The 20,395-nt window shown below is 43.8% G+C and overlaps 1 long non-coding RNA gene across 1 annotated transcript; it reads left to right on the top strand.

Annotated features, from left to right (window-relative positions):
- The first annotated feature begins 678 nt into the window (after nucleotides 1-678).
- LOC309401954 lies at nucleotides 679-6,196 on the top strand. The gene is made up of 3 exons (XR_014176820.1): nucleotides 679-818; nucleotides 5,226-5,688; nucleotides 6,001-6,196. It is a non-coding gene; the product is annotated as an uncharacterized lncRNA (long non-coding RNA).
- The last annotated feature ends 14,199 nt before the right edge of the window (nucleotides 6,197-20,395 follow it).

Here is a 20,395-nt window from a genome sequence, read left to right as displayed (position 1 = left end):
ACTTATTTTCGGGGAAGTCTTATTTTTTTTCAGATGCAGGAGGCCCTTTAACCTCGGCCCACGGCCCACAGATCAGCTGACCCAGAGAGGGGTGGATGTTCTTTCTCTGTTTCTAGCATCGCTGGGCCTGCTACTCTTTTAGCAACCGCCAGTAAGAGAAGGGGTGTGGTAGCTAGGGTTTGTGGGAGTGGCCTCTGTGAGGCCATTCCGTGTGGATGGCAGGTCCATGTGGGGCACGTGGCGCATGTTCCTCCTCTTCCCCTCCAAGAATAGTGGAGACCAGCTGTGCATGCATTTAAATGTTTTAGAGGAGGGCTTATTTTCAGGGGAGGTTTGTTTGTCTCATGGTTTGTTTCCTTTCTGGTCTCCACTACTTTTGAGACCAGACTACTCAGCTATTTAGAAAGTGGTCTATATAGCACGCACAGTTCTCAGCCACAAAGAAGATGTAGATTTTTGGAATACAATTTCTCCATTCGTTTCCAGTCAGACCCACCTTCTCCTTGGGAGATCAGTTTATCCTTCTAGAGAGAAGAAGAGAAAGGAGACATCCCACAAAGAAGCCAAAGTCCATGGAGAAAGGGGAAGATCAGTTACAAGTTATAAGCACCTGGACATGCCTTCATAAAAGTCTATTTCCTCATACACAGTGATAAAAGCTCCAGAGGCTTCATTCCAAGGCTTGTATTTTGAAATGAAACATAGCCCTAAGGGTATAAATAGGAGCTCTCCAAAGAAAAGTGATCAGAAGAAATCCAAACTTTCATTTCAATTCCAAGGAAGGGTTCTACACGTTGACCACTTTTTTCACCAGGAGGGTAAGTTTGAATCCACTTTGACCTGCACTGTTCTGAGGCTGCTTTCCATACGGAACACTCTCTGAACCTGTGTTACCCAGGAGGGACATCCTTCCAATGTTTAATGTCTTTTGTCTATGTGCATCTGTTTTCCATCCTTACCATCTCTTACGTGTCTGCATTTACGTCCACAGAAGGGCTTCTTATGCTAGGGATCATTGATCAACAGGGGAAAGGGAGGGAGGCTTTATTAACCGAATAACAGAGTTGGAAGGAACCTTTAGAGGTCTTCTAGTCCAACCCCCTGCTCAAGCAGGAAACCCTATATCACTGATGGCAAACCTTTTTTGGCTCACGTGCCAAAAGCAGGGGCAGGGGGGGTCGTGCGTGGGCATGCCATAACCATAATGCTATGTGCATGACCAGCACACCCCACCGTTTTTAGCATGCTTTTTTTTTACCAGAGGCTTTATAGGAGCCTGGGGAGGGTGAAAACAGCCTCCCCTGCCCCCGCCGGAAGCCCTCCGGAAGTTTCAGGATGGGCAAACCGGAAGTTCAGGAACGGACTTCCGGTTTGCTCGTAGGGCCGTTTTTTGTCCTCCGGAGCCTTCAGGGAAGCCTCCTGAAGACCCCTGAAGGCTCCAGAGGACTAAAACCGGCCCTACAAGCAAACTGGAAGTCCATTCCCAAACTTCCGGTTTCCCCTTAGGGCGTTTTTCATACTCCAGAGGTTTCCTTGAAGCCTCTGGAGGATGAAAAATGGCTTCAAAAGTAGGCTGAAGTCAGCTGGCCAGCGCGCGCCTTGTTTCGCCATCACGGCCCTATATCATTTCAGACAAATGGTTGTCCAATCTCTCAGTCACATCCCAATCATTGTCCGGCTGTCTTTTCTACAGGGAGGCTTTCCAGAAAGTACACACTAGACTCTGTAACTCCAAAGAAAGGAATCTGCACTATTAGCATGAAAATCTAATAGTTGAAAATCTTGTAGTTGTTCCAGTCCCAAAATGGATGAAGCCCAATGCCCAGATACTCATCCTCAGCTGCTACATTTTGCACAACATCAATTGCCCTGAAACTTTGCAGGATACTCTCAAAACTAAAAAACTGAAAAAAAGATGAATCTCCTATAAGAATCTGTTTAAATCTTGGAGGGAAAAAAGAGTTGAATCTATTTGTAATGTCTGGGTTTTTGTGCTTCAGTGGAAAATACTATTGAAATCTGGATAGGATTAGATAATTTACTTTCAGTTTGGGGATAGCCTGTAGTATCTCATTTTGCCTTTCTATGGACATGAGTCCGAGCGGGAAGACTTATTGAGAGCAATGGTTTCTGCATTCTATGCATTTACTCTCTTCTCTTAAATTCCAAGAACTGAAGTTATAGTTGGAGTGACACCAAAACTTCCTGTAACCGTACATCTAATGATCTTGCTGGATATTTGAAGGGGAAATTCAGACGTTTTAGCCTTTCAACAATAGATAAAGCTCTGAGGTTTCATCCGTGGATATACTGATTACTGTATGCAAGACAAATGGGGTTTCTTGCCATTTTCTAAGAAATGTCAGTGAAGGAGACGGTAACCAAAATATTTGATTGACTGTATCTATAATGGTGGCAGTCCTTCTTATTCCTGCCCTTACTATGGCACACAACTAACCAAACAGGTGTAAGATTCCAGAAGTTTCCCCGAGCCACTGAAATGCCAAAGTGAGTGAGACTTAAGACGAGGCTTGCAAAAAATATCAGCTTTTATTTATGGCAAGAGCTGGGTGACAAAATTATATCCAAAACATACAAACAATGCATGTAAGGAATAGCCACCTCCTGCAAAAATGGCTCAGAGTATTATATACATTTCAGGCAGATAGAAACAAAGTTTATCCAATCAGAGACAAAGATTCGTTAACAACTGTTCTTTAAAGCGATGTTTTGTTCAAGCTCCTGTCTCTGTCTACTTTATCTATGGAGTATTCCTATAGCCTTGTGTAGGGGGTGGCAGCCCCCCTTTGCCAAATTGTTTTTTGGCAGAATGCTTTAAAGATTTATGAGCCAGGAAAACTCCCTAGTTTGGTTCTTTAATCTATGGAGCCTGATATTCCCATGAAACAATTTCTTCTATGTTTTCAAGAATGTGCCTAGCTTTGAAGCCAAGAATAGAAGTGAGACACAGCAGCGAGATAACATATGTAGTAATGCCATCCAGTGTTAAGGTTACAATTTGCTAGGCTAGAAAACAACGAATTTCTGACAGCATACAATAATATAAGCAGAAGCCAATAACAAAGCTTAAGTCTTAATAAATGATTTCTAGCAGTATATCATATCAGAAGCAAACAACAAATATTGGTTTAATCAGTAACAATTATATAGTAACATGAGCAATTCGTCATAAAAGCAAATAGCCAATATTAGTTCATATTGCTTCATATACTCCTTCACAGGTATGCGTAACCTTTAGTCCCACAGTTCATTTTGAAACAAAACTCATTTCCAATTTTCCAGCATGTGGGAACTGGGAAATAGAAGTTTTTTTTCTATTTTGCATCATCCATTTGCTTGAAACTATACCTCCAGTACACCTGAAGCCAAACTTTTTTTAAACAAAAATTATGTCTTTAAATTGACCTGGATTTTTGGTTTTGAAGCCAAGAGCTTTGGCATTCCAATTTCAGGCCCTTCTTCCTTTTCTCTCTATACATTCTGGAGTTTGCAAAACAGCCAGCATCTTTTTCCTATCCTCCCAAACCTTTCAGAATTACTCATGGAGTTAACGTGAATCTCGCTGGCAGTAGTGATACAGAATTACTGCATATTGATGTACCTGTCGATTCTCTTAATAAGCAGAAATCTTTCTTTGTATACAGACTAGATTTGGCTCAGAGTGTAACCTGAATACCCTCTTTCCTCTCCCTCACACAACATTTGCCTAGACCAGAGGTGGTATTCAGCAGGTTCTGACCAGTTCTGGAGAACCAGTAGCGGAAATTTTGAGTAGTTCGGAGAACTGGTAAATACCACCTCTGACTGGCCCCGCCCCCATCTATTCTCTGCCTCCCGAGTCCCAGATTCACTTAATGACTGCAGGATTCATTTAACAACTGCAGTGAAAAAAGGTCATAAAATGGGGCAAAACTCAGTTAACAACTTCCTTGCTTGGCAACAAAAATTGTGGCCTCATTTGCGGTTGTAAATCAAGGACTATGTGTATATAGAGATATACATGCATACCAACACAGATAGTCCTTGACTTACAACAGTTCATTTAGTGGCTATTCAAAGTTACGACGCCACAAAAAATGACTTATGACAATTTTTCACACTTTTTTTTTAAACAAAGTTTTATTGGTTTTTTTAAAAAAATAATAAGGAAAAGGGTATTGGAGAGGGTTACAAATTTTGACAGTTACAATGTGTGAAGGGTATCCCCTCCCCCCGTACTCATAGTATTCATTTAAACAAATGATTCAATATTACATAGTGGTAATTTGTCAGCATATATATTCATATAAAAGTTTCAATCAATTTGTATAAAGCCGATTTCCTTATTCATTTTTGTGATCTGAGTTTTCTTTGTATTGCCCCTTCTCCCCCCGGCAGCAGGGCTCCGGCCCCTCCCGTGTCTTGTATGTCGGGTGTAAGATCATCAGCTATATCTATCTATGCTTTATTTTTAAACAAATGTGGTTGGGAAAGGCGTAAATTGGGGCAAAATTCGCTTAACAAATTTCTCACTTAGTCACATAAATTTTGGTCCTACATTGAGACTACATGAATACACACAAACTTTCCGTTTGGTACTAGGTAAGGAGACCACCCAGTGTACAAACCAGGGGTAAAATTCAGCAGGTTCTGACAGGTTCTGGAGAATCGGTAGCGGAAATTTTGAGTAGTTCGGAGAACCAGCAAATGCCACCTCTGGCTGGCCCTCGTAGTGGGGAGGGAATGTGGATTTTGTAATATCTTTCCCCCAGGAGTGGGGAGGGAATGGAGATTTTGCAGTATCCTTCCCCTGCCACGCCCACCAAGCCATGCCCACAGAACCAGTAGTAAAAAAAAAAATTGAATTTCACCACTGGCACAAACCACAAGGGCCCACAGCTCAACTGCATATCTAGTCACAACCTGGGAAGTTTTAATGTTGGATGAGGAAGTCAGAAGATCACTTAGAACAGAATTCCCCAACCTTTCCAGGTTGGCGGCCCAAAGTGGGGAGGGAGGGGGAAAAGAGGGGATGGTTTTGTGGGAGGGGCAGGTGCACGTGAATGCACAAGCACCAGTTGCTCACAGGAGTTGGGCTGAGAGTTCACGCCCACACACCATCCAGTCACTCACACAGCCCGGTTGCGTATAGGCCACAGATCAGTAGTGGCCCATGGCCCACAGGTTGGGGACTTTCACTTCTCTTCTGCTTCTGATCTCTACAGATTCCTGGAGTCTCCCACCATGCTGGCCTCCAAGATCTCCTGTTTGCTGGTGGCCTCTTTGGCCTTTCTTTTGGGGGCTCTGCTGGTCATGCCCAGCCAAGGGCAAAACTGGGCTGCATTCCAGAATAAGCACATTGACAGCCGCAGCCAGTACCCACCTGCCACAATCAACACATATTGTGAAAACATGATGCGATATCGGGGCTTGACCAAATATTTTTGCAAACCCTTCAACACTTTTATTTTTGAATCTGCCAATGTAATCCAACAAATCTGCCGAGGCATCTGGGACTCAACTTCTGTTGGCAGCAAGGCTTATTTCAAATTGGTTGAGTGCATTTATACTGGTGGCCGTGCTCCTATTAACTGCAACTATCAAGGAAGCAGCGTGTCTAAACACATTGTTATTACCTGTGAACAATATTATCCTGTTCACTACAGTCAATCTGTACAGCTGTATCAGGTTTAATTCGTTTTTAAGGGGATAGGATATTTATCTTTTGTATTTGTTTTAATGAGACGCCTGTACACCGCCCCGAGTCCCTTCGGGGAGAGGGGGCGGTCTATAAATCCTGGAAAATAAAAATAAATAAATCTGCAAAGTAAAACTCGGCTCTCATCTCCTGAAAGAAGACCATGGAAATTTGGACCAAGAAGTCAGCTCAGCTTTGCTTCACCTCTTCATTTCAATTATATCAAACATGCTTTTGAAAGGGAAATGTATTTTAACAAAAATTACCTTTAAATAGATCTGGAAATGCAGTTTTGAAACCAGTGAATTTGGGCTTTCAATTTGCCTGGCCTCCTTCCTTCCTCCTTCTCTATAAGGTGCATAGTTAGGAACATAGCTGTCCTTTCTTCTTGGGCTCTCACCTTCTCAGAATTAATCTGGTGCTAATTGTTTATCTTACTGGTAGTGGAGGTATAGATCTGGCTGCACGTTTGCATAATAAACGGCTTTCTTCTCAAAATAGAGTATTGCTGTGGTGATTAGAGATCAAAGTGCTCCCTAAGACTTTTCTTTCCATTCTATTCAGCAAAAAGAAGTAGGGGTGATCAGGAGTGGGCTATTATGAGTTCTCCCAGAGAACCCATAGCTAACGTTATGGCTGGTTTGGAGAACCTCCAAATCCCACCCCTGGCTGGCCCCACCCACCCCTCCCCTCCCAGGAGTCTCCACGCATCTCATTTTGGATGCGAGGTAAGTGCAGGGCCCGTGCAGAGGCTTGGGGAAGGGGAAAAACTGGTCTCCCAGAAGTTCCAGAAGGCCAAAAAACAGGCTGGAAAAGGCCCCATTTCTAGCCTTTGGAGGGCCTCCAGAGCCCGGGAGAGGAGGTTTTCACCCTCCCCGTGACTCAAGGAAAGCTTCCGGAGCCTGGGAAAATTGAAAACGGGGGCCCCACCATGGTGCAGGAGGCTGACTAGAGCACGCCCACCATGGCTACACCTACCATGGCCATGCCCACTCAGCAACTGGTCAGAAAAAGTCAGAAAAACACTGTAGAAAAAGTGCAGAGAAGAGCAACCAGGATGATTAGGGGACTGGAGACTAAAACATATGAAGAATGGTTACAAGAACTAGGTATGGCTAGTCCAAAAAAGAGAAGGATCAGGGGAGACTTGATAATATTGTTCCAATATTTGAGGGGCTGCCACAAAAAGGAGTGGGGTCAACCTATTTTCCAAAGGACCCAAAGGCCAGACAAGGAATAATGAATAGACACTGATCAGAGATTCAACCTAAAAATAAGGAGAAATTTTCTAACAGTGCGAGCAATCAACCAATGGAACAGAAGTTGCCTTAGGAAGTTGTAGCAGCCTCATCACTGGAGGCTTTCAAGAAGTGATTGGGCTGCCACATCCTGCTTAGGTCGGTGGTTGCTTGGACTAGATGACTTACAATCAGGATGGCGCACCTATGGCACATGTGCCACAGGTGGCACGCGCAGCCATTTGTCAGGGATGTGAGGCATTGCTCTGTCAGCCTTTTTTAAAGCCATTTTTAGTTCAGCCTTTTTAAATGCCATTTAGGCTCTGGAGAACGAAAACGACCCAACGGACAAACCGGAGTCACTTCTGGTTTGCTCGTAGGACTGTTTTTAGTCCTCCGGAGCCTTCAGGGAAGCCTCCTGAAGGTCCCTGAAGGCTCCGGAGGACTAAAAATGGCTCTATGAGACTTCCGGTTTGCTTGTGGGGCTGTTCTAGTCCTCCGGAGCCTTCAAGTAAGCCTCCTGAAGGCTCCGGAGGGTTTAAATCAGCCCTGCAAGCAAACAGGAACTCCATTCCCGAACTTCCAGTTTGCCCATAGGGCCAGGGGGGGGGGGGTTGCACTCCGAAGACTTCAGGGAAGCTCCTGAAGCCTCCAGAGGGGCAGGGGAGGTTGTTTTCACTCTCCCCAGGCTCCTATAAGCCTGGGGAGGGCGAAAAAAGCATGCAAAAAATGGGGGGAGTGCCTGTCATGCACGCATGCATGCTGGGGGTGTCACACATTGTATTATAGGTGCGGCACACCCACGCACGACCCCTCTGCGCTCCCCCCACTTATGGCAGGCGAGCCAAAAAAGGTTCGCCATCGCTAACCTACAAGGTCCTTTCCAACCCTGTTAATCTGTTCTATCTGTAATTTGTTTTATCTCATTTAGGTTTGTTGGATCTGTCTGCAGTTGGGTTCACATAGGAGGTCCCATTTGAGTGCAATTAGCTTGGCACTCCATGCATCTACTCCCTTTTCTTTGATTTAGTGAAGCCAAGGTTGAAAAAAGCTGAAACCTGAATACGCAACCTCTTTTCCATACTGGCTGGGAAACTCTGGGTGTTCTGTTCTTCACTACAGGTTTGTGTAGATTGAACAGGCAGCTAAACTCCCCTTTCTTTCAATAAACCAGACTATGTACATAGATCTTGGCGCTTTATTAAAGGAACAGGATGAGTTTAAACTGGGAAAAATAGAAATACGTACAGTAAGAATCCAAATGCAAAACAAACAGTGTTGAGTTCTGGTGAGCATAACAATTACCAAATACAGATCAAAGTTCAAGTCTCACCGGTGGTGTTATGCACATGGAACATGGATTTTGCCCTCTGATAAACACGTGTCATGGATTAGGCTGGATTCTCCCAGGTGCTTCTGTTTCCTCAGAATGTTATAAAATGGAGTCTGGCTTCTCAGGATTCACCCATTTCCCCCAAAATGAGGAATGATGGGTACTCGGTAGAGTCAAAACACTACTAAAACCTACTTTCTAAATAATGAAAGGTTTGTCTCTGGATGGAGCTCAGTACATATTACAGAACAATGACAGCATGTACATATACAAACGGGAGGCTTGACACTGGGAGTTGAAATCTATACATCTTCAACCTCCCAAGACTGAGAAACATGGATATAAACTTTCACATTATCACTAGGTAAACGTAAAGATTCTCCTCACACATATGTGCTAGTCATTCCCAACTCTAGGGAGCAGTGCTCATCTCCATTTCAAAACCGAAGAGCCAGCGCTGTCCAAAGACGTTCTGTGGTCATGTGGCCGTCATGACTAAATGCCAAAGGCACACAGAATGCTATTACCTTCCCACCAAAGGTGGTCCCTATTTTTCTACTTGCATTTTTACATGCTTTTGAACTGCTAGGTTGGCAGAAGCTGGGACAAATAACAGGAGCTCACTCCGTTACACGGTATTGGGGTTTCGAACCACCAAACTGCCGAACTTTCTGATCAACAAGCTCAGTGTCTTAGCCACTGAGCCACCAGGTCTGTCACTTTATCACTAAACCATAACATAAGACAGAGATCGGCATTATTGATAATACATTGGCATTAATATATTGATATGTGTTTCAAGAATGAAAGTGTTTAGAGCATATTCTCATATTCTAAACCCATCCACATAGATTCATTTTTGTATTAATTCTGGCAGGTTCTGTTTTGTAGATCCCTCCCCACTCCCAACCCCCAATAGAATAAAAATCAATGATTTGGAAATTTACTGTGGATAAACAGAAATGGAAATTGTACTATGCATGGGCGTGTGTGTGTGTGAGAATCCTTGATATTACAAGGTTCAAAAGACACCTAGTTTCTCTTTATTATTCAATGATCAGAAAAATGTTTTCTTTCAAGAGTTGAACAAACACTTTATCCTGTGAGTCATGATTGGAAGATTATTTCTTTTTTAAAAAAAATTATTGATTTTTAGGGAATAAAAAGGAAAGGGGTAATGGAAAAGGTTACAAATTTTGGCAGTTGCAATGTGCGGCAGGTGTTCCCTCCCCCCATACTCATAGTATACATTTAGACACAATTCAATACAACATAGCAATATTTAGTCAGCATATAAATTCAGGTAATAATTTCAATCACTTTATATCAAGCAGATTTTCTTGCTCATTTCTGTGATCTGAGTTTTCTTGGTATTGCCCCTTCTCCCCCCGCTGGCAGAGCTCTGGCCCCTCTCGTGTCCTGTATGTCTGGTGCAAGATCATCTGGTTTATCTAGGAGTGCTTTATTTTTTTCCATAAAGGCTTGTGCCTCTATGATTGTGTTAATTCTAATTCTTGTATCCTCCCAGAATATTAGCATACCTTCAGGCATCAGCCATCTGAACCACACCCCTTCTGGTAAAGTTTCTTTGCTAGTTGCGAATAGTTTTTCCTTTTCTCCCTCACTTTCTTGGGGATCTGTTTCAGAATGGTTATTTCCCTATCTTGGTATTTCAGAACTTGCCCCCTTTGTGCACTCAGGATTTCATCTCTTGTGATCTTTCTAAGAAATTTAATGTGTACCTCCCTGGGTACATTGTGTGTTCTAGCATATGCAGAATTTACTCTATAAACCAGATCTAGTTCCCACCCCATCTGTTGCTTCTCTTTGTGAATTTATTCAGCTAAAATGCTTGTCATAATGTCCCTTATATCTTCATCATCTGTCTCAACCACATTTTGAAATCTAAAGTAAAAGGACATTCTTTCAAATTCTATTTTCATCTGTTGGATCTCAAGCTCTTTGTTCCCCTTCTGCACCCCTTCCACCCCCCCCCCTCATCTCAGCCGTCCCCCCCCCTCCAAAAGATCCAGTCTCTGTGAGTTTTTACAGGTCTGGTCCTGGTTCTCTTTAAGTTCTTCTTTCATCTCTTTTAATTGCATTTTTATCTCCTCTTGTCCCTCTAGGATTTGTTGAAACATTTGTTGAAAATCAGTCTCAGTAGTTTTAGGCTGCATCAAAGATGTTATCGTTGGTTGTGTACTGGGACTAGATGTTGTAGATGTCGGGGCAGAGGCAGCAAAGCCGGGCCTCCCAGGTGGTGGTTTTTTACGTGACATTTTATGAACAATAAAGAGTTCAGAGTCAATACAGAGAAAGATCAGTCAGAGGGGTAGAACCGCCAAGAGAGTTCAGGAGACTAAAGGTCTAGGCAGAAGTAGATTTTTCTGGTCACACTTTCTGGCAATGGAGTAATAAGTCTTTCACTCCAGGGAATCCAAAAAATCCAAATCAACAAGAGATTTGTCTGAGTAGCACGGAGACAAAGACCGGAAGCCTGAAGTTCTATAGGTGGAGTCAATTTTCACTGTTTATAAAGACAACGGAAGTGTGCCATCTTGCCCTGCCAGCTTCGGGGTTGGAGGCATAATAAAAAGTTTTCAAAGTTTCCAAAGTTTTCAGATCATCATTTCATTTATAGGGTTATACAGTCCTTGCACTCAACTTTACATTGCATTGCACCATTTCATCTTGTGTACCCCTAGATGATTTTCTTCTGTCATATAGGCACATATCGTCTCTTAATTCTTCTATCATCACTTGCTCTTGTGCACCTGTTCCTGCCTTTACCGGTGTGGTTTCTGGGTGACCAGTCAACTCTTTGCACCTTTACTTTAATTTTATTACATTTTACAAGCTCATTAAGTGAAAGAAGACAAAAAAAAAGCCAACCAACTTCATAGCAATCACATAAAACACTGACAAATGTCCTCCTCTCAACTTCAATACATGATATCAATAACTGAATCCGACTGTGATCTGATTGGCTCATTGCTCATTTGGCTCATTGCCAAAGCAAGATGACACCTGATTGGCTCTCTAAACACTCATGCTCATTGGCTATAATCAGATGAAGGAAAGCTATCGGATATCAACCTAAGCAAGTTGTGCTTCCTTTTTCTGGTTATTTGGCTGTAACTTTTCATAGAATAAAGAGAAATGAACAAACTCTGTTGCATTACATTCTTTATTAAATTATCTATCCATTGATACATAATTTTATGGTACTACTAAAAATGTGGTGTTATTAGCCATCAAACCTCAAAAATACACTTTCCCCAAAAGGTTTCCATAATTTCGGCAACTACTGTATATTCTCTTTATATGAACCTGTAATCCTTTAATTTGGGGTAGAATTCGGAAAACTAGTATGGAGCTGAGCATTTACTGGCCAGATGCCCTCCCTGGCACCTACACAGAGTTCACAGCAGATATTTTTTCTTTGCATCTGATTCTATACTATGGTGTGTGTGTGTGTGTGTTGTGTGTGTGTGTGTTGTGTGTGTGTGTGTAAGAGAGATGCTACAAAAGAATACATAATCAAAACTTGTCCATATATAAACTTGTGTATATATATATATATATATATATATATGTATGTATATATATATATATATATATATATATATATATATATATATATATATATATATATATATATATATATATATATATATATATATATATATATATAGTTTTTATTATGTGTTCTTTTGTGGCATTTCACTTTTCACGTGTGTTATTTGTGTATGTATATAAAATCACATTTTAAGAATTGACTCAAAACAGAAAGCAAGCAAGAACCTCTGCTTGTAAAATATTCTGCTTCTATCCTTCAGCTTGAGCAGTGCAGGAATTGATCATGTTGGGAAGGAAATAAGTGAAATGATTCAGATAATTGTTCAGGTCCGTGTCCTATAAATTATTTTGTTCCTTAATTATTCCTTTAAATGATACCACCCCCACCCTGTAAGGAGTTTGAGAAACATGTTTGGATGCTGAAGACTCAAAGAAAGTTTCAACATAACTGAGTATTTTATTATTTTAATTATTAGAAATCCTTCCCAAATAATCTGAAGTGTAAGTAAACGTCAGCACAGAACATAAAACTGCCTTTCCAGAGTTTCCTGCTAAAATTTCTGATGCAAACACAAGACAGAAACCCTTAACACCAGATACTATGATTTATATTGAGCATGATCTGTTTGAATCCTGTCTAAAGAATGTCTCTTCAAAAATGAGGGCCCGAGATTCTGTTCTTCTGTGAATCCAATTCATGCAAACCTCTCACCCTTTGGAATCAGGGTCTCTTCCCTACAATTCATGCTTGCAGATGTAGGCATTCAGTTTGTGACATGCAGTGTTGTTCCATTTAGTGAAATCTATAAGGAATGAAAACAAGCAGTGATTAAAGAATGGGATACGTTCAGCCAGCCAGCCAGTCTTTGGGATTCAACAAAGCACAGCATGATTAGCCCAAAATGGACAGACGCTCCCACAAAAGCAAAAAAGGGACTCTACCTCCGTAGTTTCTAATCTTTTGTAAACACAGTTGGACAAAACCTTGCAGATCATATAGTCCAGGGCAGAGGTGGGTTCCTACTGCTTCGGATTAATTCGACCAAGTAGGTAGTAACTTGGCCTGCCACGCCCCCAAATTGGTTCTCTTGGCAGTGCTGTAGGCCCCGCCATCTTGTTTTTTGCTTCTGCACATGCACAGAAGCATTTTTAGTACTGTGCATGTGCGCATAGTGTGCATCAAGCGGGCACATGTGCGAAGCGCATCCCTGAGCGAACCGGCAGTAGCAGCAGCCAGAACCCACCCCTGGTCCAGGGGTATCAAACTCAATTTCATTGAGGCTGCATCAGGGCTGTGGTTGACCTCCGGGGGCCGGGTGGGCATGGCCGACTGGGTGGGTGTGGCCAACTGGGTGGGAGTGGCCAGTTTGACACCCCTCACTGATGGTGGCTGATTGGGCAGACGTGGACAACTGGGTGGGTGTGGCCAGCTTGATGCCACTCCCCAAACTGCTGGCATGCTTCCTGTTTGCACTGGGCCAATGTTTCCTCTTCGCATTGGATACACCTGGCCAAAGTGATGTGGGTCAGCCCCTTACATTTTCCAGGATGGCCTCGCAGGCCAAATCCAACCACATCACAGCCAGATCCGGCCCATGGGCCTTGTGTTCAACACCCCTGATCCAGTCCAACACCCTGCCCAAGCACAAGACCCTAAACCATTCTGGACAGAGGGCTGTCCAAACTCTTCTTAAGAAACTCCAGTATTATAGCACCTGCAACTTCTGAAAATATGCCATTCCACTGATTAATTTGTTCTCACTCCAGGAAATTTCTCCTTAGTTCTTGATTAGATCTTTCTTTTCATCTATTACTTCCTGTCTTGCCCTCTGGTGCTTTAGAAAGTAGGCTGCCTCCTTCTTTGTGACAGCTTCTCAAACATTGGAAGACTGCTATCATGTCACCCCTAGTCCTCTTTGTTATTTAAACAGTCATAACTTAACATCAGCATCACAGCAAGCCATCGACTGACAGTCTGCAGATCAGGCTGAATGTTGGGAATAGAGATTTAGACCTGTTTCTGTCTTATTTGCCCTGAAGATTTTCCTGCTGGGACATATACCAAGAACAGGTGTTCACCACTACGCAGGTAATTCAGGTGAGGGCAAGGAATGTTACTGAACAGGAGAGTGTTGACTGCTGGCAATAGGTTGGAAATGTTCACCTTTACGATCTCTGATGGGTGCTTCTTCATATTGATGATAGTTCTCTCTTGAAACATTGGCTCCATGTACGGGACGGACCAACTCAACACAGTATTCCTTTGTCCTCAAGTTGGGTTTTCCCAACATCCATGCCTTGTAGTTGTAGGTGGATTCATCGGACCATCTCCATTTTCCATTCTGCGTGGTGAAAAAAGCAAAATGCAACAGGTTCAAACCTGAATAAAGCTTTGGTTCCATATTGGTCTCCAAGGGCTTTGCAATAAACGTCGGCAAAAACCAAGAAAAGAGGGGAAGAAATAGGGAGATTCCCAAAAGGCTAGTTGACTTTCTTTGTTTTTTTTTCCTTGAAGAGGTTTTGCTTCTCATCCAAGAAACCTCTTCAGTTCAGTCAGAACTACAGTCAGAACTGAAGAAGCTTCTTGGATGAGAAGCAAAATGCCTTAAAAGAAAAGCAAAGATAATCCACTTACCTTTTGGAAAAAAAAGCACCTTTGGGACAACCATGACCCAGATGAGAATCTCCACAGGAGATCCCTATGAAATGGCAACTGAAAGAAAACACAAAGCTAAAAGAAAATGAGAACCTAGAAAAGCCAATTCTTATGATTTGTGTTCCAGACTGCTTGGCAATCAAACTCTGGCATTACACTTAGGATCAAGAGAGTAAAGAAAGGGACAGCCATCTTGCTGGCCTTACATTCTGTTACCATTGAGTAGTCCAGTTTATTTTCATTTTTTCATTTGTACCTGCCTTTATTATTTTTTTAAATAACCCAAGGCAAGGCAATGATCATATCCAACACATCTTCCACCTATTTTCTCCACAACAATCTAGTGAGGTGGGTTGGGCTGAGAGGGAGTGACTGGGCCAAATTACCCAGCTGACTTTCACGGCTAAGGCAGGACTTGAACTCATGACCTTCTGCTTTCTAGCCTGTTGCTTTAACCACTAGACCAAACTGGCTCTTCAGTTGACAAAACGGCAAAGTGTCAAGTATAGCTTTCAAGTATACAAGATTCCTTATATCCAGGGGTGGGATTCAGCCAGTTTGCATCGGTTTGGGCGAACCGGATGTTAATTTTGCATCCGGTTCGCCAAACCAGTTGTTCTAAGGACTGCCTGGCCCCACCCACCCTGCCCCATCCTCCGAGGAGTCTCCACATGGACCATTCATCATGCACTTACAGGGCCTGGGAGGGCAAAAAACGGGCCTCCTGGAAATCTGAAAACGACCCTGTTTCCAGCTTCCAGAGGGTTTCTGGAGTCTGGGGAGACTGTTTTTGCCCTCTTGGAGGCTCAGGGACACCTCCGGAACCTCTGGAGGGTGAAAAACAGGCCTACTTGAAGTTCCAGAAGTCCAAAAATGGGCCCTTTTCTTGCTTCAGGAGGGTGTCGGGAGCCTGGGTGAGGCCATTTTTGCCCTTCAGGAGGCTTGGGGAAAGTCTCCAAAGCCTGGGGTGGGTGAAAATTCCACCCTCCCTGCCATGGTGCAGGACAGGAGGCCAGGTAGGTCATGCCCACCATGGCCACACCCACCCAGCAACCAGGGAGAGAACAGTTGCTAATATTTTTTGATCCCACTCCCGTTTATATCCTCTGAGCAGCCTTGGGCAAAAGCAGCACATTTGTCCAATTTAAATTCCCTGCACAATCCTTCCTCAGGTAGAGATTGCAACTGGCAACTAGAGGACATCAGAAAATGGAAGTTTGTCTATCAAAATGAACCAAGGAAGGGGAAAACTCAGCAATATTTCTGGAGAATAAATATCTTCTCTGAAGGATGAGTTTGTTCCCACATTTACAATACAATACAATACACTACACTACACTACACTATAATACAATACAATACACTACACTACACTACAATACACTACACTACAATACAATACAATACAATACAATACAATGCAATACAAGTTGGAAGAGACCTTGGAGGTCTTCTGGTCCAACCCCCTGCCTAGGCAGGAAACCCTATACCGTTTCAGACAAGTGGCTATCCAACATTTTCTTAAAGACTTCCAGTGTTGGGGCATTCACAACTTTTGGAGGTAAGCTGTTCCACTGATTAATTGTTCTAGCTGTCAGGAAATTGCTCCTCAGTTCTGAGTTGCTTCTCTCCTTGATTAGTTTCCACCCATTGCTTCTTGTTCTACCCTCAGGTGCCTTGGAGAATAGTTTGACTCCCTCTTCTTTGTGGCAACCCCTGAGATATCGGAACACTGCTATCATGTCTCTCCTAGTCCTTCTTTCTATTACGACTAGAACTGGCCGCCCGCAAAGGACCTCCCCAGACTTGTTTTAATGAGCACGGGGTGACTGACAGTAGTTATGAAGCCCCAAAGCCCCCGCCGTCACCGGAATAACTGCTGCCTCCTCCTCCTCCTCCTACAGCACCGCCGGATTTGCCACCCGGCGCTGCGGCTGAGGTGAAGCCGCCAAAGCTCCCGCCGGCACCCCCGCCCGTGGCAGCAGCGTCTCCCCCTCCGGTCGGAGCACCTGAGCTTGGCCCCACATTACCCCTGCCCCCTCCTCCTCTGCCGTGCTTTTGAGGAGCCATGAGGCCACAGGAGCCAGTAGGAAGGGGGCGGAGGGGGCGGGAGCAGGAAAAAAAGGCCTCATGGCTTCTCAAAAGCACAGAGGAGGAGGAGAAGGCAGCAGGGGTAACTTAGTGCCCAGCTCAGGTGCTCCAAGCGGAGGGAAAGGTGCCACCGCCGCCATGGGCGGGGGCACCAGTGGGAGCTTTGGCTGCTTCACCTCAGCTGCAGCGCCGGGCAGCAAATGTGGTGGTGCTGTTGGAGGAGGAGGAGGGGGAGGGGGGAGGAGGCAGCAGCAGTTATTCTGGTGGCAGCGGGGGCTCGTCGGCATCTTCAGTGGCAGCCCTGCCCCCTGTGAAAAAAACCAAATATGGAGCAGGTCCACACAGATGACGTCGCCGCAACATGACTAGAGGAGGAATTCTGGGAGTTGAAGTCCACAAGTCTTAAAGCTGTCAGGTTTGAAGACCCCTGGGTTTTTTCTAAAGGGTTTGGGGTGCAAGGATCTTGTAACTTGACAGCTTTAAGACTTGCATGCTTCAATGCCAGAGTTTCTGAGCCAACATGACTGGAGGAGGAATTCTGGGAGTTGAAGTCCACAAGTCTTAAAGCTATCAGGTTTGAAGACCTCTAGGGTTTTTTTTTCTAAAGGGTTAGGGGTGCAAGGATCTTGTAACTTGACAGCTTTAAGACTTGCACACTTCAATGCCAGAGTTCCTGAGCCAACATTTTGGTTGCTAAGCAGAAGCATTGTTAAGTGATACTGATATTATATAACACTTTTAATTAAGCGGGTACCTTGAAGAAACATAACTTTGAGTTTCAAATAATACTGATTTCGTTGTCTTAGGTGACATCTGTGAAAATAATTCAGGTGCTCAGGCATGAAAATGTGCTGCTCAAACACTATACTTTTCAGCTCACACTGAAAAAAAATTAGAGGGAACATTGCCCAGGATACTACAAAAAATATTTATGGAGGATTGGAAGATTATATAATCCACATGGTTTGGGATTTCTGGAGATTTCATTCCCAATACATCCCTATAGCTTGTGGAAAATGACCCAAGATGGTTTTATCTCTTGTAGGAAAATAAAGAGATATAAATTCTGTGCATCCCTTTCACCAGGAAAACAATTACCCAGGTATGCTAACTTTACATAAATAAGAAGGTGGATTGAAGCTAATGTCTCAAAGAAGAAAGAGAGTAGGCAATAGGAGGAAAGAGGATATTTGGAACAATTATAGTATATGTTTTGAAGTGAAAAAGCAAACTGAAAACAATGCTAAGCCAACAGTGTGTGGCAGCAGCCAAAAAAGCCAATGCAATCCTAGGGTGCATTAATAGAGGGACAAAATAAAGATCACATAAAGCTCTAGTGCCACTTTACAAAACCTTAGTAAGACCACACTGGGAATACTGCATCCTGTTCTGGTCACCACAATATAAAAAAGATGTGGAGATTCTGGAAAGAGTGCAGAGAAGAGCAACAAGAATAATTAGGGAGCTAGAAGGTAAAAGCTATAAAGAATGGTTACCAGAACTGGATATGTCTAGTCTAATGAAGAAAAAAAAACCAGGGGAGGGATGATAATAGTATTCCAATATTTGAGGGGCTCCTAAAAAGATGAGGGGGTCGAACTATTTTCCAAAGTACAAGGCAAGACAAGAAACAATGGATGGAAACTAACCGAGGAGAGAAGCAACCTAGAACTAAGGAGACGCTTCCTAATGATAAGAGCAATCAACCAATGGAATAACTTGCCATCAGAACTTATGGGTGCTTCATCACTGGAGGCTTTCAGAAACCGTTTATCTGAAATGATATAGGGCAGTTATGGCGAAACTTTTCAGCACGTAGTGCTGAAAAGGGAGCATGCCAGGGATGTGCGATCAGGGGAGGCAGGGGAGGCAGAGCCTCACCTCTCTCATCATGAAAATAAAAAAAGGGAAAAGGCGCTGAGGAACCTTCTGCACACGTGGTTCGGGAATGGGACCACATGTGCAGGAGGCTCCTCTAGCCTCAGCCTCCCTCCTGCACACGTGGTCCCATTCCCTGCCTTCCTGAGTCAGCATGAAGGGGTCCGTGGCTCGCGCTGATGACGTCACCAGCCTCACCAGCCATAACCCTCACTGCACGTCACTGGAGCACGCATACACACACATATGCTCATTGGGGACGCAACCCAGAAAAGGAGATGCCCAGGGGGCATGCGCATGCTGGGAAATGAACTTCCAGTTTCCAGTGTGCATGCATGTGTGATGATCAGCTGGCCGGCATGCATGCGCATGTGCATGCCAGAAAGTAGAAGACCAGCTGTTTGGTTTCCGGCACTGCCGCATGTGCAAAGACCAGCTGATCATTGCATGCATATGTGCACCAGAAGCCTGAAAGAGGAATGAGTGATGCCACGCATGCAGGTGACATAGTTCTGCATGCCACTTTGGCCACGTGTGCCATAGGTTCATCGTCATGGATATAATGATGCAGGGGGTTGGACTGAAAGACCTCCAATGTCCTTTACAGCTCTATTGTTCTATGTTCTAAGAAGAGGGAATGCTTAGGTAAAGAACCATGAAGAATACATAGACACAGACCTGGACACAGAGAACAACACTGATGAGAAGAATGAAGAGGCTTGCCAGCAGCGTGAGCATCAAAACAAGTGATGGGCGACTCAGCTGCAGGAAATGAAGAGTTGTCCCAAATCTTACAAGTCTTCCATCAATGTTTTGGAGGCAAAAGAGGCTCAAGGGGCCAAACAGCAGGATGACAATACAGAGGCCAGCAAGCAGCTTCAAGGCTGTGCTGAGAAGGAGATGAAGGAAGTTAGCCTGTAAGTGGAAGATGAAAATCGTAATAATAATAGCAACATGGCTGCCATGGAACTTCCAAGATGAAATGCTTTTGGAATTGAGAAAGGATCAAGAAAAGGCTCAGTTCAGCTGAGCTTCCCTGAAGGCTCCAGAGTGAAAAAATGGTCCTACAGGCAAACCAGAAGTCACTGTTCCTGAATTTTTGGGTTGCCCGTAGGGCCATTTTTTCGCACTCCGGGGGCTTCAGGGAAGCCTTCTGAAGGCTCCGGAGGGCAAAAAACAGCCTTATGGGCAAACCGGAAGTCACCATTCCCGAACATCCGGTTCCCTGAAGCCTCTGAAGTGAGAAAAATGGCCCAATGTGCAAACCAGAAGTCCATTCCTGAACTTCCGGTTTGCTTGTTGGGTGGGTTTTTGCCATCCGGAAGCTTCAGGGAAAAACAGCTGAAAAAGAAGGCCAAAGTCAGCTGGCCATTGTGCGCATGCACTCTGGAACTGACAGGACAACGCCTGGCTCTGTATGTCATCTGTGACACTCATGCCATCATGACCCTATACCTTTTTGGATAAATGGTTGGCCAGTCCCTTCTTAAAAACCTTCAGTGTTGGAACACCCACAACTTCTGGAGGCAAGGATGTATAGGGAAAAATATTATATTGGAAAAACCAGTTCCAAAAACACTAAGGCTGTGAATATTCTGGGTGAACCTGGGGAAAAAAAAGATCCTGCGGTTTTGATAGAGCACTTTTTGCTTGGACAGAAGCTTGGAAAATATCAGGCATTTTTAATGAATAACACAAAAAAAGTTTCATAGTGTAGGAAGTTATCACCCAGCCCTCCCCCAGAAAAATGAAATATCCTAGGAAATATTGAAAAGGCAGAATATTTCTCTGGATGTGAAAAGAAACATGTTTCAAAAAGACAAGGTAACTCTCCCTGCAGCTTCCTGCCCCCACCTTTTGTCCAAGAGCCATTAAAGCCTGAGCCAGTCCCTTTACATAATAAAAGAGTTCTCCCCTTCAGC

The sequence above is a fragment of the Natrix helvetica genome (genome assembly GCF_964273705.1).
Source record: "Natrix helvetica genome assembly, chromosome: Z".
Lineage (NCBI taxonomy): Eukaryota > Metazoa > Chordata > Lepidosauria > Squamata > Natricidae > Natrix > Natrix helvetica.
Note: the sequence above shows the minus strand (reverse complement) of the source record. Positions and strands in the feature narration are given on the sequence as shown.